The following is a 14,378-nucleotide window of genomic DNA, read 5'->3' as shown; positions in this document are numbered from 1 at the left end:
TGTTGATGCAAAGACAATTTCAACTGAAGAACATAATTTTTGAAGCAAAAAAAAGGCCTGTTACCGGCCAAACGTTTGGGGTTAACTAGAATTTTTTATTCAGAAATTATGCCTTAAATTGATCAAAAGTGACAGCAAACAGATTTATGAATTTCTACAATTTCTATACAATAAAGAATCCTGATCAGAAGTATCATGGTTTCCACAAAAATATTAAGCAGCACAACTGTTTTCAACATTGATAGCAATACGAAATATTTCTTGAGCACCAAATCATATTAGAAGTATTGCTGGAGGGTCATGTGACACTGAAGTAGGCGTGGGTGATGAGATAATGATATTTATGACTATATATTGATTAACAGTGCAATTTTTTTTTCATATTTTACTCAATATTGCCAAAATTACTAACAAATAATGCTTTTTTCACTCAAAAACTAAGGTGCATAAGCTCGGATAAATGACTCCTACAATTAAACCGTTTGAAAATTAAATACAAAACCAGTCCTAATTGAAAGAGAACAAGTTGACAAAAAGATTGAATCCAAGATTGGGTGAAAATATGGTATAATGAGTGATTTATAAGCTATTTTTTATAGGCCGGTCATTTTGACCCGGGAATACCACAAGTGTGACTATGTACCATTTTTTTTACAAAATAAAAGTTTTTCAAAACAAACTTCCTGGTGAAACATTAAAGTAGACTAGTGTGATCAACAGTACCAATTTTCTAAAAAAAAATGTTAAAAATCCAAAATTATTCAAAAACAAAGTTTTTTTTACTCAAAAAATGAGATGCCTACTCTCAGATAAATGAGGCCCACGATTAATTAGATGCAAATGGAAATACAAAACCAGTCCTAATTGAAAGAGAACAAGTTGACAAAAGGATTGAATCCAAGATTTGGTGAAAATATGGTATAATGAGTGATTTATAAGCTATTTTTTATAGGCCGGTCATTTTGACCCGGGAAGACCACAAGTGTAACAATGTAACAAACCCCCCCTAAAAAAGTACGAAAATTTTCAAAAAACATTTAAGAAGTAGTTATACCCTTTGGGAACAAAGTCACTAAGTTTCAGTCCAATGCGATAACAATAACTAGTATTTTTGGGAAAAAGAAAATCTTCTCCGGGTCAAAATGACCCGAAGACCACATGAGGGTTAAGTAGGTCTAACACTAGTATTCAGAAATACTACAGAAACTGAATAAGGTAATCAAATGCAAAATAACACTGATGGTATTTTAGTCCTGACTAAATTAAATACATAGGCTATTAATTCTGATTTCTTACAATTAAAGTTATAGTTACCCAAAAATTAAAAATCTGTCTGTAATTACTCTCCCTCACGTTGTTCCAACCCCGTAAGACTTTCGTTCATCTTCAGAACACAAATTAAGATATTTTTGATTATATCTGAGAGCTGGATCACTCCTCCATAGGCTAGGCTTCTATTGTAATTGAAACTGGCCGGCCCAGAAAGTTAGTAAAAACATTGCTACAAAACAAGTGACTACAGTGGCTCAACCTTAAGTTTATCAAGCGACGAGAATACTTTTAGTGCGCAAACCCCCCCAAAAATTACGACTTTATTCAACTATTCATTTTCTTCTGTGTGGGAGCTATTCTTTCTTCAGTTCACGTAGTGTAACAGCGCAACGCTTCTGGGTTGTACGTCAGAACGTAGGCTCACTATTGGCCGACACAGAAGCGCTGTTACAAGCGCTAGGGAATGTAAATGTAAATCAATCATTGATTGACACATCAATCATTGATATGAGACTTTTTTATCATGTAAAAATGTATACCGGTGTTATTGTGGACGGTATGATATGGCACATACCTACACTGAAGACTGGAGCAATGATGCTGAAAATTCAACTTTGATCACAGGAATAAATTATATTTTACAGTATATTAAAATAGAAAACTGTTATTTTAAAAAGATATTATATCACTGTTTTTACTGTATTTTTTTTATCAAATAAATGCAGCTTTGGTGAGCAGAAGATACAAAAAAATAAAAAGGCCAAACGTTTGAACAGTAGAGTACATAAAAACTAGGAATAGTTCACAACGGTCAACTCTACCTTTTTTCTTTTCTTTACCTAAATAGTTTTTAGTGATTTAATTATCCTTCTCGTATCTGTTAGATAGTTTGCACTGTAAAACTTGCATTGCTGCAATAGTCATAATGTCAAATGTCATAAGCGCAATATGCAAGGCGGTGTATCAAATTAACAGTTCGACTTTTAAATTCTTTTCTATTTCTATTGCGCTCGGTTTGTGAAAGCAAGAAAGAGTCTTATGAAAAGGCCCCCGAAAGAAACACGCCTGATCGTAGTCAGGTAACCCCGAAAACAGCTCGATTATACCAGACTTCCTTAAGAAAGATTACTTGTCGTCCATCATGCGACACACCCAACTAGTCAATTTTCAAAATATGTGTCCCTAATGCAAAAACACTTATGTCTACAAATGCAGCATGTAAGAGATCTAATCTCCTGTATTTTCTTCACTCAGGGTGTGTGAAACTTGGGCAAAAGTGCTTAGTGAACAATGCCATGACCTGAGGAGAGACACGTAACTAAGAATAGAAGAACAGCACTGGTCACACACGCCAACATGCCCTGGAATGGGTAATGGGAGTGGGTCTTTCCATCACCTTAAACCTGTGAAACTAGATCTTAAGAAGACTATGCTTACTTCAGTTTCAGCATGTGCTTGCTTTTTCTACACTACACACCCATAGGTTTTAAAGAAACGCAGTCATTGACCCTCCAACGCACTCCTGAACCCATAACACCAAGCCAAAGCAGAAATAGAAGAAGAAAAGAAACACCCTGATAGAGCCATGTGCCCTTATTCCTCCTTTTCTTTTCTTATCTGGCCATCGTTCTGTCTTCACGGTCTCAGCTGACACCCTCACTCTCAACGGAATGAGCCCTGTCAGGACTGAGATAAAGAGATTACACACACACACACACACACACACTTAATGGAAATGTACTGAGATTATGATGATCGGTCGATTTGAAAAAGTCAGCTGATTTAAAAACAATGCTCAAGACAGACGCTCTCACTAGATCTTGCGATAACATTTGTCGATCTTGTACTTGTGATTTTATGTCTTAAACATTTGGTCTTCTGTTCGAACATTCGTTTGTTGTGAATTCGTTGTGAACAGTTGCGAATTCGTCTAATTTCAAAGGGAAATTTGTCAGTAGAAATGGACTAAAATCACTGTATGCCACAGTTTCCCAATATATGTTTGTTAATTTGTAGCAGTCATGAATTAACACACAAGTTTTAACTCCTACTCTGATTTAAATATCAATTCCTTGGAGTCAAATGATCAAAGTGGATGAACTCGCACCTCGATTGGTCTCGTGTGTTACTGATCGATGCCTTTTAATTCTTGGCACTTTTGTTGGTATTTTTTAGAAATGTGTATTTTATGAGAAAATGTTTGAATAAAAGATTAATGGCAGAAGTTACGGTTATTATTTATTGGTAGGTTTAGTAAAGGATTAATCGACTGATCAGAAAATAATTGGACTAATCTTAAAAATAATCAATAGATTAATCAACTAATCGTAAAAATAATCAACCATCAAAATAATAGTTAAGTACAGCCCTATATAAATGTAATTTGATTTCATTCTCACTCATAATTTGTTTTGTGGTGAAGCCAGTTTAAATATAGGCTAAACTAATCTGAACTACTGACCTGAGGTCAGCAGAAACAATCCCTGAAATTAATAATAAAAAAAAAAAACTTGGATGGATGGATGGATGATAGAAAAGAGGAAAATAGGAGAGATGAGGCAAAGAAAAGCTCCAGAGACAAGAATAGACATGATGTGCAGAAAGAAGCAATAAACCCGCAGTGAAGACTTGAGGAAGAACTCTCTCTCTGAGGTCACAGGGGAAGAAAACCCGTCGTACGCTTCACTACGGCAACCACACACATCTCTGCTTCTGTGACGCAATAAGGCGGCAGATGAAACTTGTCAACACCCTCGGTCTTGTTCTTTTCCTCTCGTCCCCCATTGAAACACGGGCTCCTTACTGCGTGTGTCGTGAGTCATTGTTTGGCCTTGGTCTACGTTGTGAAATAGGACTATTGAAATAAAACTGAATGAGTACCACATGGGTAAATAACGTAGGTAAAAGGACTCAGTTGGGCACATTCAGTTCCAGAACGAACACTTGGAATGGTGAATATATGATAAGATTCATCCAGGTGTGTGCGGGTAGTTTGTAAAAGCTCATTCACTCTAATGTGAATTTGCTTTGTCGACGCGAGCAAGAACATGGGCCTGTTGCATTACCGAGGAAGCAAACCTCAGAGCTCCAGAGGGCGATAGAGTTACCCGTGCTCTTAAACCGGATGTTTTATTGATAGTTTAACTACTGTTTTGGGCACTTGTGATCCATAAATATCACCTGCTGCAGTATTTCAAACACAGCAGGACATTCTGAAACACTTAACGTGAATACAGTGATATTAAAAGACCAAATGATACGAAAGCAACACGCTAAATGGTAAGCGTTTTCTTTATAAGGGTTTTCAATGGAAAAACACTTCATGAGAAACTACTTATTGCCTACTCTTTTATGAGTACTGTGACTTCAGACATACAACTCTTGTCACATACTGTTTTTCGCCTACTATCTAGTGAGGAAGTATGCGATTTTGGACGCAGCCTATGAATTCAAACTATTGCTTCGCCACTAGTTCTTGGCTTGAATGAGAAAATAGACCATAAACGATGACAACAGTGTCCCTTTGTGGAAAAAGCAGAGACATATTTTACAACAACACATGAAAGCGTTTATAAGCAATCAATCACATACTTGCAGACATATGTTTTAGGCCTAAGTCTTGCTCTCCTTTCTCCCTTGCACTGTCTAGAAAAGGGATTGAATGGTCTATTCATTCTTGACGCTCTGAAATCCTCCGATTTCCTCTCTCTCCGTGCAGTCAATGGGAGATTAAGCGTCAAAGGGCCGTAGCCCTGGACTGAACTGATGCCACTCTCACACACACTCACTCTGCGATAAACCCACAGCTGGGCACTTGTATAATACGTTTACAGCTGGGCACGCACCCAGAAACACACTCTGCACAATCTGTGTAAATTCTACCCTGTTCGTTTTATTCTGCCGCACACCCTGATGCCATAGAAGTGCAACTCTACAATCACTTCTGCTGAGTTAAGCAGGACCACCACCGAATAGACGAGTGGAGGGTTTGGGAGGGGCCGTAGCACATCGCCTCTAAGGATTGTGGGTATAGCTGCAGGTGCAGTGGGGTCGGTATCACCAGAGATGGTCTTGTTATTGGGTGATACGAGGGTCCGTGGCTCAAGAAAGCGCAACGGCTAACTTGGATAACCAAGTGTGCCTTGATAACCAATCACATTTCAGCCTTCACGTCATTGAATTTCGTTCAGAGTTGTGCGTCACTCAACTGTTTGTGGATACCAATCAATCCAAAATGAATGTTTAAAGGGATAGTTCACCCAAAAATGTTTAATTCTGTCATCATTTACTCACCCTCATGTTGTTCCAAACCTGTATGAATTTCTTTCTTCTAAAGAACACAAAAGAAGATATTTTAAAGAATGGCTACTGTCAACTGCCTGGTAACCAACAATCTTTAAAATATACTTTGTTGTGTGTTCAGCAGAAGAAATAAACTTATACAGGTTTGGAACAACTTGAGGGTGAGTAAATGATGGCAGAATTGAAACTATCCCTTTAAGAGCAAACATGTTGAAGATTAGCCGATGGGCTGTCGATTCATTAAACGATAAGTCGTTTCCCCCCAAAAGCACTATATTCGGTGTAGTGAAGCCTCTGCTTCATTGACATCCATTAAAAAACGGCCTCTTGTCTCCTTCCCTGTGTACGGCAGCGTTAGCAGGCATTACGCTTTTTTTGCTAACCTTGCAGGCTTGCCTTCAAGTGGCTTTGATATTACTGACAGATGCAGCGACTTCGAAGTAATCACTGTCTACACACACAAACATTACATAACCACATCACTGGAATTAATACATATTTTTATTTATTAAACATTAAACCAATTGTCTTCTCATATATATATATATATATATATGAAGACATATGGGTGCAAAAGAGGGTTAACGTTAAGCGTGGATCATGTACTTGCAGTAAATGATCCGGGATATTATACACACACCTGTGTGATGGTCTGTAGACTGATGAAGGATAGTGTTGTAGGTTTTGTAAGGCACCTCAACAGATCTTAAATCTGAAACCTTCGTCAGAGCGTTCAGTCTCTAATCAGTAAAACCCAAACATAACAGCTCCATTCATAGAATTGGACCAGCAGCCACCAGACACACACACACACACACACACACAGTTACTACCTGGACTGTAAGGAGATTTGAAGCTTTAGTCTTTTGAATTAGGATCACTGAGCCCTTTCACTTCACTCACATGCACAAACATCTAATTCAGTATTTGAATCGTAAAGGTGAAGTGTGTCACTTTTGCACCACCAGCAGCAACCAACGAAATTGGAAACACGCTACCGTTCAAAGGTTTGTGGTCGGTAAGATTTCAAAAATGTTTCTGAAAGAGGTCTCTTATGTTCACCAAGGCTGCATTTACTAAAAATACAAAAAAAATACAATACTATTGTGAAATATTTTTACAATTTAAAATAAAAAAATTCTATATAGTATCATAGTAGTATGTATAATATATCCTTAAAAATATAATATAAAATGTAAAAAAAAAGTGTTTTACTCCTGTCTTCAGTTCTTCAGAAATCATTTTAATATTGATACTGATTTGTTGCTAAAGAAAGATTTTGTATTATTATCAATTATCATTGATTATTTGGTTAATAGGAAGCATCGACTTCAACTAGAAATCTAACATAATTGTCTTAACTGTCCACTTTTGATCAATTTACTAAATTGGTAAATAAAAGTACACGTTTCTTAAAAAGAAAAAGATCACTGACTCCATACTTTTGAATGCTAGTGTTTAATCAAAGATGTTTGAAAACATAAGGATAAAAAAAGGGAAAATTCTGCCACCATTTACTTACCCTCGTGTTTCTCCACAACTGGATGACTTTCTTCTGAGGAGCACAAAAACAGATATTATGCGTAGGGCTGGGTATCGTAACAAAATGTTCGGTACCGATACCGATACCTTGACTTCGATACCGGTTCCTGAACGATACTTTTTTCGATACCAATTTTATGTAACCAGGTTTAACAATATAACATTACCTAATTTTTATTTCAGTTTGTTGACTTTTTTACACTCATATTTTGAGTATGTAAAAAAGCACCAATGCTAAAGTTTTCTATGTTTCCTAATCATTTAACAACATGTATTCTTTACTTCAATGAGCTCATTGTTTCTGCTTTAACTTAATGCATTAATTAACGATGAAACTGAATGAAAATTAATTGAAATGCATTACACTGTCACCTCTGATAACAGATCACTCTAAATTGTAATTTAGACATGCATTTTCTGTAAAGCTGCTTTGAAACGATATGTATTGTGAAAAATGCTATACAAATAAATGTGAATTAAATTAAATATAGGCTACTGGGGGGCGGGATATATACCTGCACGTGAAGCTTGCAGCAAAGCACTGGCAAAAGTAGCCTAATGATTATGGATGTGGAAACAATAGCAAGGAGATATTTTAATTGTTTATTAATGAACAAGTGTTTACTAATGGTGTGTTCACACCGAACGCGAATTTAATTATTTGTGCGAGTAGATTACATACATAGTCAATGCAAAGACGCGAATAGACGCATCATTCGCGCCGGGCGTCGCGAGTGACGCGCACGTTTGCCGCGAACGTCTTCCGCGCAAGTTGAAAAATTTGAACTCGAGCTGAAGATTCAAGCGTCGAACTAGACGCGATAGACGCGTATTTGACGCTCTATTCGCGTTCGATGTGAACACCATTACTCTCAAGTGTATTTTGTGCGCTTCAGTGCCTAGATTTACCGTGTTGCCGGTCGATCTTGGCAGCAATGATCTTGTCAAAAATATTGCATCGCGTGCATCTGGCATCGAGTCTGGCACATGACATAGGTACACTTTGGATCATTTCCACATATTTTCTATCTATCTGGGTTGGGACGCACGCTTACACACACACACACACACACACTGCAGCCTCACGTGCGACGAGCCGCGTCTCTGGGCAGCCGCGTAAACTAGTGTTTTTCCGCCACAGCCAATCATGCTGCATGCTTATTGTTTCACTGACGTTGACGAGATTAACCACTTAGGTACCGAAATGTGGTACCGAAAAACAAGACATGTTTCGATACTCGGTAGTATCGAGGCAATTCGGTCGGTACCTAAAAAGTACCGAACTCGGTACCCAGCCCTAATTATGCGGCATCAGTCATCATTCGTCTCACTGTATGGAAAACAGATGCAATGATGACTGAGGCTGTCAGTCCCTAACATGCTGTCTACTGTCTCCTTTTGTGTTTCACAGAAGAGAAATCATACAGGATTGGAAGTGGAGCAACATGAGGGTGAGTAAATGATGTCAGAATTTTTTGGGTGATTTTTTTCACACAAAATAAAATTAACCGCATTTATTTACAAGATGATAACTGGATTCCACTTGTTGAAATAATGTATTGAGAATGTTTTTAGAATAATGTGTTGTTTGTTGTTGTCCATTTCAAACATAGCCAGTGTTTTGCCACACAGACTTTAGGGAAGTCTACCTACAAGTGACTTACTTATGGTCTTCTCTGCATAAAAAAATGGGAGAGGAGGAAATATTTCAACATTGGAATCACCACACCTTAAAAAAATGCCAGCTCTACAACTGAGCAATTCTACAGCCCACGTCAACACTCAAATTCCTATTCACCTTGCTATTCAAAGTATTCAAATGTACAACCATATTTTCTCATGGTGACCATGATGATATCTGAAAGGCCCTGAGGAAAAGAGCAGCTATAGAGCCCAGGTGTGCGCTCCTCTACAGAAACACACACCTTTGTTCGTCTTTCTCAGCTAAATTTGTTTTACAAGGACATCCAATATTACCTTCCCAAGCCCGTCCTACTTTCTGCCCTCCTGGACCAGTGCTACTTAACAACTATAGCTACAAAATTTAGTGCGTTTTAGCTAAAATTAATCCGACTAACTATAAACGTAGAGCATCTCATCATCTCAGACACTTTGATTAAATCACAGCCGTACAGTATGTAATTAAATCAAATGAAAAATCAAATGTAAAATTCATTTTTTCCGATACGCAGCTTTTATGTATTCAGTAGGAACTCTGTGTTCCAGAAGATCTGCTGGCGCATTGGCTTGTCCACTCTCCAGCTCCACGGGGTTTGCTGGGACATGGGATCCTACGGGACCGGTCCGTTACTCCGCCCCGTCGACGTTCATAAATAACCACAGATTACCTAGTGTCAACTTTAATCCATCTCAGTCTCTCGCTATATCTTTCTTTCCATCTCTCCTTTTCTCATGTATACACAAACTTTCCATCTCTCGCTTTCGCTTGCTGGCTGACCACTATCAAACCAGCTACAACCAGATTTGGGTCCTTCAGGACTACCGGAGGATGACTCAATTTTATGACAGCTATCATAATTATAGAAGAGATTATTAGTTATATGTAGGTACACAGTTCATGTGAAAGGGATGCTATGAATAAACCAGGAAAATATTGACATTGATAAACATACTGGTAAAACTTGAGTGAATCAGTTGGGAATTCTTAAGACTCAAAGCAAAACATCGCTGTGTTTTCTTCAAAGTAAGAAAAATCCATTCCGTGGATTCACAGATTTAGTTGGACTATTATCGACAGGTTTCCAATGCAGACCTTAAAGGGAAAAACAAAGACAGATTCCTGGATGAGTGTCTGGTGTATATAGTATTAAAGTCCCCCTGTAGTCAATGATTTGATCCCTTAAAGGGATACTCCACTTTTTTTGGAAATAGGCTCAATTTACAACTCCCCCAGAGTTAAACTGTTGAGTTTTACCGTTTTTGAATCCATTCAGCCGATCTCCGGTTCTGGCGGTACCACTTTTAGCATAGCTTAGCATACATCATTGGAGTGGACAAGACCATTAGCATTTCTCATTAAAAAATGACCAAAGTGTTTCGATATTTTTCCTATTTAAAACTTGACTCTTCTGTAGTTACATCGTGCACTAAGACCGACGGAAAATGTAAAGTTGCGATTTTCTAGGCTGATATGGCTAGGAACTATACTCTCATTCCTGCGTAATAATCAAGAAACTTCACTGCCGTACCATGAGAGCAGCAGGCGTAATGATATGACGCAGCGCCTGAAAATAGTTCCGTTGTGTTGACGGAAGGTGGCCTATTTTCAGGCGCTGCGTCATATCATTACGCCTGCTGCTCTCATGGTACGGCAGTGAAGTTTCTTGATTATTACGCAGGAATGAGAGCATAGTTCCTAGCCATATCAGCCTAGAAAATCGCAACTTTACATTTTCCGTCGGTCTTAGTGCACGATGTAACTACAGAAGAGTCAAGTTTTAAATAGGAAAAATATCGAAACACTTTGGTCATTTTTTAATGAGAAATGCTAATGGTCTTGTCCACTTCAATGATGTATGCTAAGCTATGGTAAAAGTGGTACCGCCAGAACCGGAGATCGGCTGAATGGATTCAAAAACGGTAAAACTCAACAGTTTAACTCTGGGGGAGTTGTAAAATGAGCCTATTTCCAAAAAAAGTGGAGTATCCCTTTAAAACTCATCTTTGATCACCAAAATGAAATATTTAAACGTTTTTTCCTTGAAAAAAATTCGTCAAATATATCTCTACACCCATGCCTCATTTAGTATACGCAGTTCTATGAATATGCTAATTAGCCCCGCCACCGGCTCAGAGATCCACTCGTTCACGATCACACGTTGACCTGATTGGTTAAAAGGTAGTTTGTGTCAGAAACACCAGCGATTTCAAACCACGTTTTTGAGACTGTCTTTGGTTCACTGCAGTTTTAAGGAGAAAAGACTTTGCACATGGGTTGTCTTAAAGCATATTAAAAACACCACATAAACAACATTAAAAACTTGATTTTCACCACAGGGGGACTTTAAGACTCTGTGATTGTGAAAGTGGGATGACAGATTTTATATTTAACATATTTAAATATATTTTATAAACAAGCAATATATATATATATATATATATATATATATATTTGTGTGTTTATCAACATTATACCACAATTGCTGTACTAAACCCAGAAGGCCCCTAAAATATTTTTGCATCTTAGCCAGATGTGTTTGGGTGTGCATGTACTGCAAAGCATAAATTAAGTCCCAGAGTAGCATTTACAAGTAGGCCTATGCATAGGTTTAAGAGTACACAAGTGCACAAGGAACGACATTCTCTGAATAAATGGATGGTGTCCCAAAGTGTGCATATGTGTGCAGACTGTGGCGGAAATCTAAACTATGATCCAGTTAAGCAAAAACCCCATGAGTAGTAAAAAAAAAAAAAAAAACTATTTTTATTACCCAGTTAAGCAACTATATCAATGTAGGGGACCGTTACAAAACTGTCCATGACACCTAAATGACATAGAGACCTAAAAAAAAGTGTCTGTGTGTGTACTAGGTGTATATAGGTTTTTTTTTTTGTGGGATTAGGAGAGTTGAAAATTATGTCTACTTCACCTTACCTATAACTCTCCATTTAGGTAAATGTTATCTTGTGGTTATGATTTGGATGAATGATCTCTCTCACTCTCTCTCTTTAACACACTGGCACAGTAGAGGAATTCACCTCCCTCGGTGCCAGTAGCTGCGCTTGTCTAAATCCAGTGCTCCCTACTGATACACGTGGCACTACCACACATCAAGAACGCAGTCGTGCCAGAGCTTCAAACAGTCTTAGCGCGTGTATGGGTGTGAAGGTGTGTGTCTAAGAGACGTAGAGAAGCAAATATTAAGAGGCTGTCGTGCCAATAGGAGGATACTTTCCCTCTCATGCACATACAAGAAAAAAAGCCTCATCCTAAGCAAGAGACATTTTATTTCTCAGGCTTTCTGATGCCATTCCTTTCACCCTCAACTTTCTCTCTCACCACTTTTCTTCCATTTTCTTCCAGTATCGCAACCTCTAATTCTTCTCATTCTCTATTTTCTTTCCCTCGACTGCGTGTGGGAGTTTGGATGTGGCCAGTGAGACCCAATCTGGAGTTCAGCCAAGAAAACTGCTTTCATCGTTGTTCCCTCAAAAGCGCTGAAAAATGAACCCTAAAATGTTCATACGATTTTCTCAACTCCCACAACTTGAAAACCCAATCTGACTCTGTTTCTCTCGTCTGTCTCTCACTTTCTTTCCCATCTTTCCTCCATCTGCCATTCACACACTGTCTGTCGGTCTCACGTTTTCTCTCTTTCACTCCCATTGTGCCATCTCTTTTTCACCCTTGTACCATATCTCCCTCCTCCTCTCATTCGATTTAATCCTTCCTCAAATTAAGGAGGTGGAGGGGGGGGGGACTTCCCATTCCACATTCTCTCCCAAAAATCTATTTTTGTCTGTGCTCTCTTACTCTACTCGGACTGAAGCATTTGATTGAAAAAAGAAGAAAAAAAAAAAAAAACGGAGCAAGGGAGCGATGAGTTCAAGCCTACTGGAGCTGAAACACACACGCAAGGGCAGAACACACACACACACACAGTCACACACACACACACACACACACACACACACACATAAAGAGCAGCCAGGGAGAAAAGCCACAAACAAAAGGATCATTTATTAAATGCAGAAAAGGGGGGCTTGCGGTTGTGACCACGTTGGACCAGCACAACGTTGGCCCCTTCTCAACATTCACAGCCAGCACGCCGCATTCCCCCCAGTGCCCATGCCATGCCGTCCACTAACTGCAAAAGACTCACTTCACCCACTCGCTGCTGCAAAAAAAGAGCGAGTATCATTCACTCTTCTTTCTCTAGTTTTTTAATCCAACTCTACACTCTGTGATAATCTTATTTGATTTGAAAATCAGGCTGCAAATCCGGGCCATCAAAATTTCATATTTAGCAAAAAACAAAGAAAGCGATACTCGGGTCAAAGACTTCTACAAACAACCACTGCAAGCTTTCTCCTATTCCGCAAGGTTCACTGTTTTCTTGCATAACGTAAACTGAACACGGAGATTCAGACATATGTGGTTTGCCTGCTCTGTCGATATTTGTACAAAAAGACCATTTATGCAAACATCCCATCACTGAACGGCAAACCCGAATCTAGCCACAAACCCATACGTGCATTTAAAACACGCAGAGAGAACTCAAAGAGACGGTAACTTAAACAGAATGAAAAGACTGTATTTAGCCATTTACCCTGTCATTGTAACCCTTCTATAAACATAACTATCGAGGACACTTTAATGTTTTAGCTCAAAGATAAACACTGGAAAATTCTAAAATACATTTAAAATGGTAAATCAAATTTAGGATCCAAGGGACTGACAGAGGCTGCAGACAAAACCAATGGTTATGAGATTTGCGAAAGGCAACTTTCCATTGCTCTCTGATTAGTATTGTCGGGATTGTAATGCCTGGTAGACAGGTGGCTCCTGTATATAGAGGCACCAGGTGGATATGAATAAAGAACAAAAGTGAACCATGGCCTCATAAAGTTTTGTTATGGAACAGGCTGTACTCTGTTTCCAGTGCATCATCACAACCTGTTATTGACTAAATTGGAACTAAAGATGAGATAAAAATACAGCAACACATTGAAAAGATATCAGACACGGTTCTGTCATCAGGTTTGTTAATTAGCTGCTAATATATTACAGAGTATAAGTTTGCATACTCCTTGCAGAATTTGCTAAATGTTTTTCCTTCATTAAAAATAATAAAAAATGCATTTAATTTATTACTGCCCTCGGCGTCCTCTCATGTCACATAATTGATATTTATATTCCAAATCAAAAATAACTGAATTTTCACACATCCTTTTAAAAAGTACATTTTATGCATTTGGAAGGTGCTTTTATTCACAGCAACTTACACTGCATCCGAGGTATACAACTTATAAGTTCAGCTTTTGCAATGATCAATGACTGTTTGTATGTTCTATGAAAAGACAACACATTTAATTAAAAACCAAGTAGAGTGTAAACTTTTCAACAGGATGATCGGTGTAAAATGTTATTTTGTCTTGTGGGAAATATGGAATATCTAGCTTCTGAAAAGCAGTACTAAAAAAAAAAAAAATAAGATCTGTTATCTATTATATTTGTATAAATTCTGCAAGAGATTTATAAACCAAGCAGACAAAGTATGCAAACTTAGGCACTGAATTGT

The 14,378-nt window shown here is 38.1% G+C and overlaps 1 protein-coding gene across 1 annotated transcript in view; it reads right to left on the bottom strand.

Annotated features, from left to right (window-relative positions):
• si:ch73-335l21.1 (insulin receptor substrate 1-B) overlaps positions 1-14,378 on the bottom strand; it is a 55,932-nt gene that overhangs the window by 15,874 nt on the left and 25,680 nt on the right. The gene's annotated exons all lie outside the window — the stretch shown is intronic.

The sequence above is a fragment of the Rhinichthys klamathensis genome, unplaced genomic scaffold, assembly GCF_029890125.1.
Source record: "Rhinichthys klamathensis goyatoka isolate OS25496 unplaced genomic scaffold, OSU_Roscu_1.1 h1tg000165l_1, whole genome shotgun sequence".
NCBI classification, from domain to species: Eukaryota; Metazoa; Chordata; class Actinopteri; order Cypriniformes; family Leuciscidae; genus Rhinichthys; species Rhinichthys klamathensis.
This window is presented reverse-complemented; position numbering and strand designations above follow the sequence as displayed.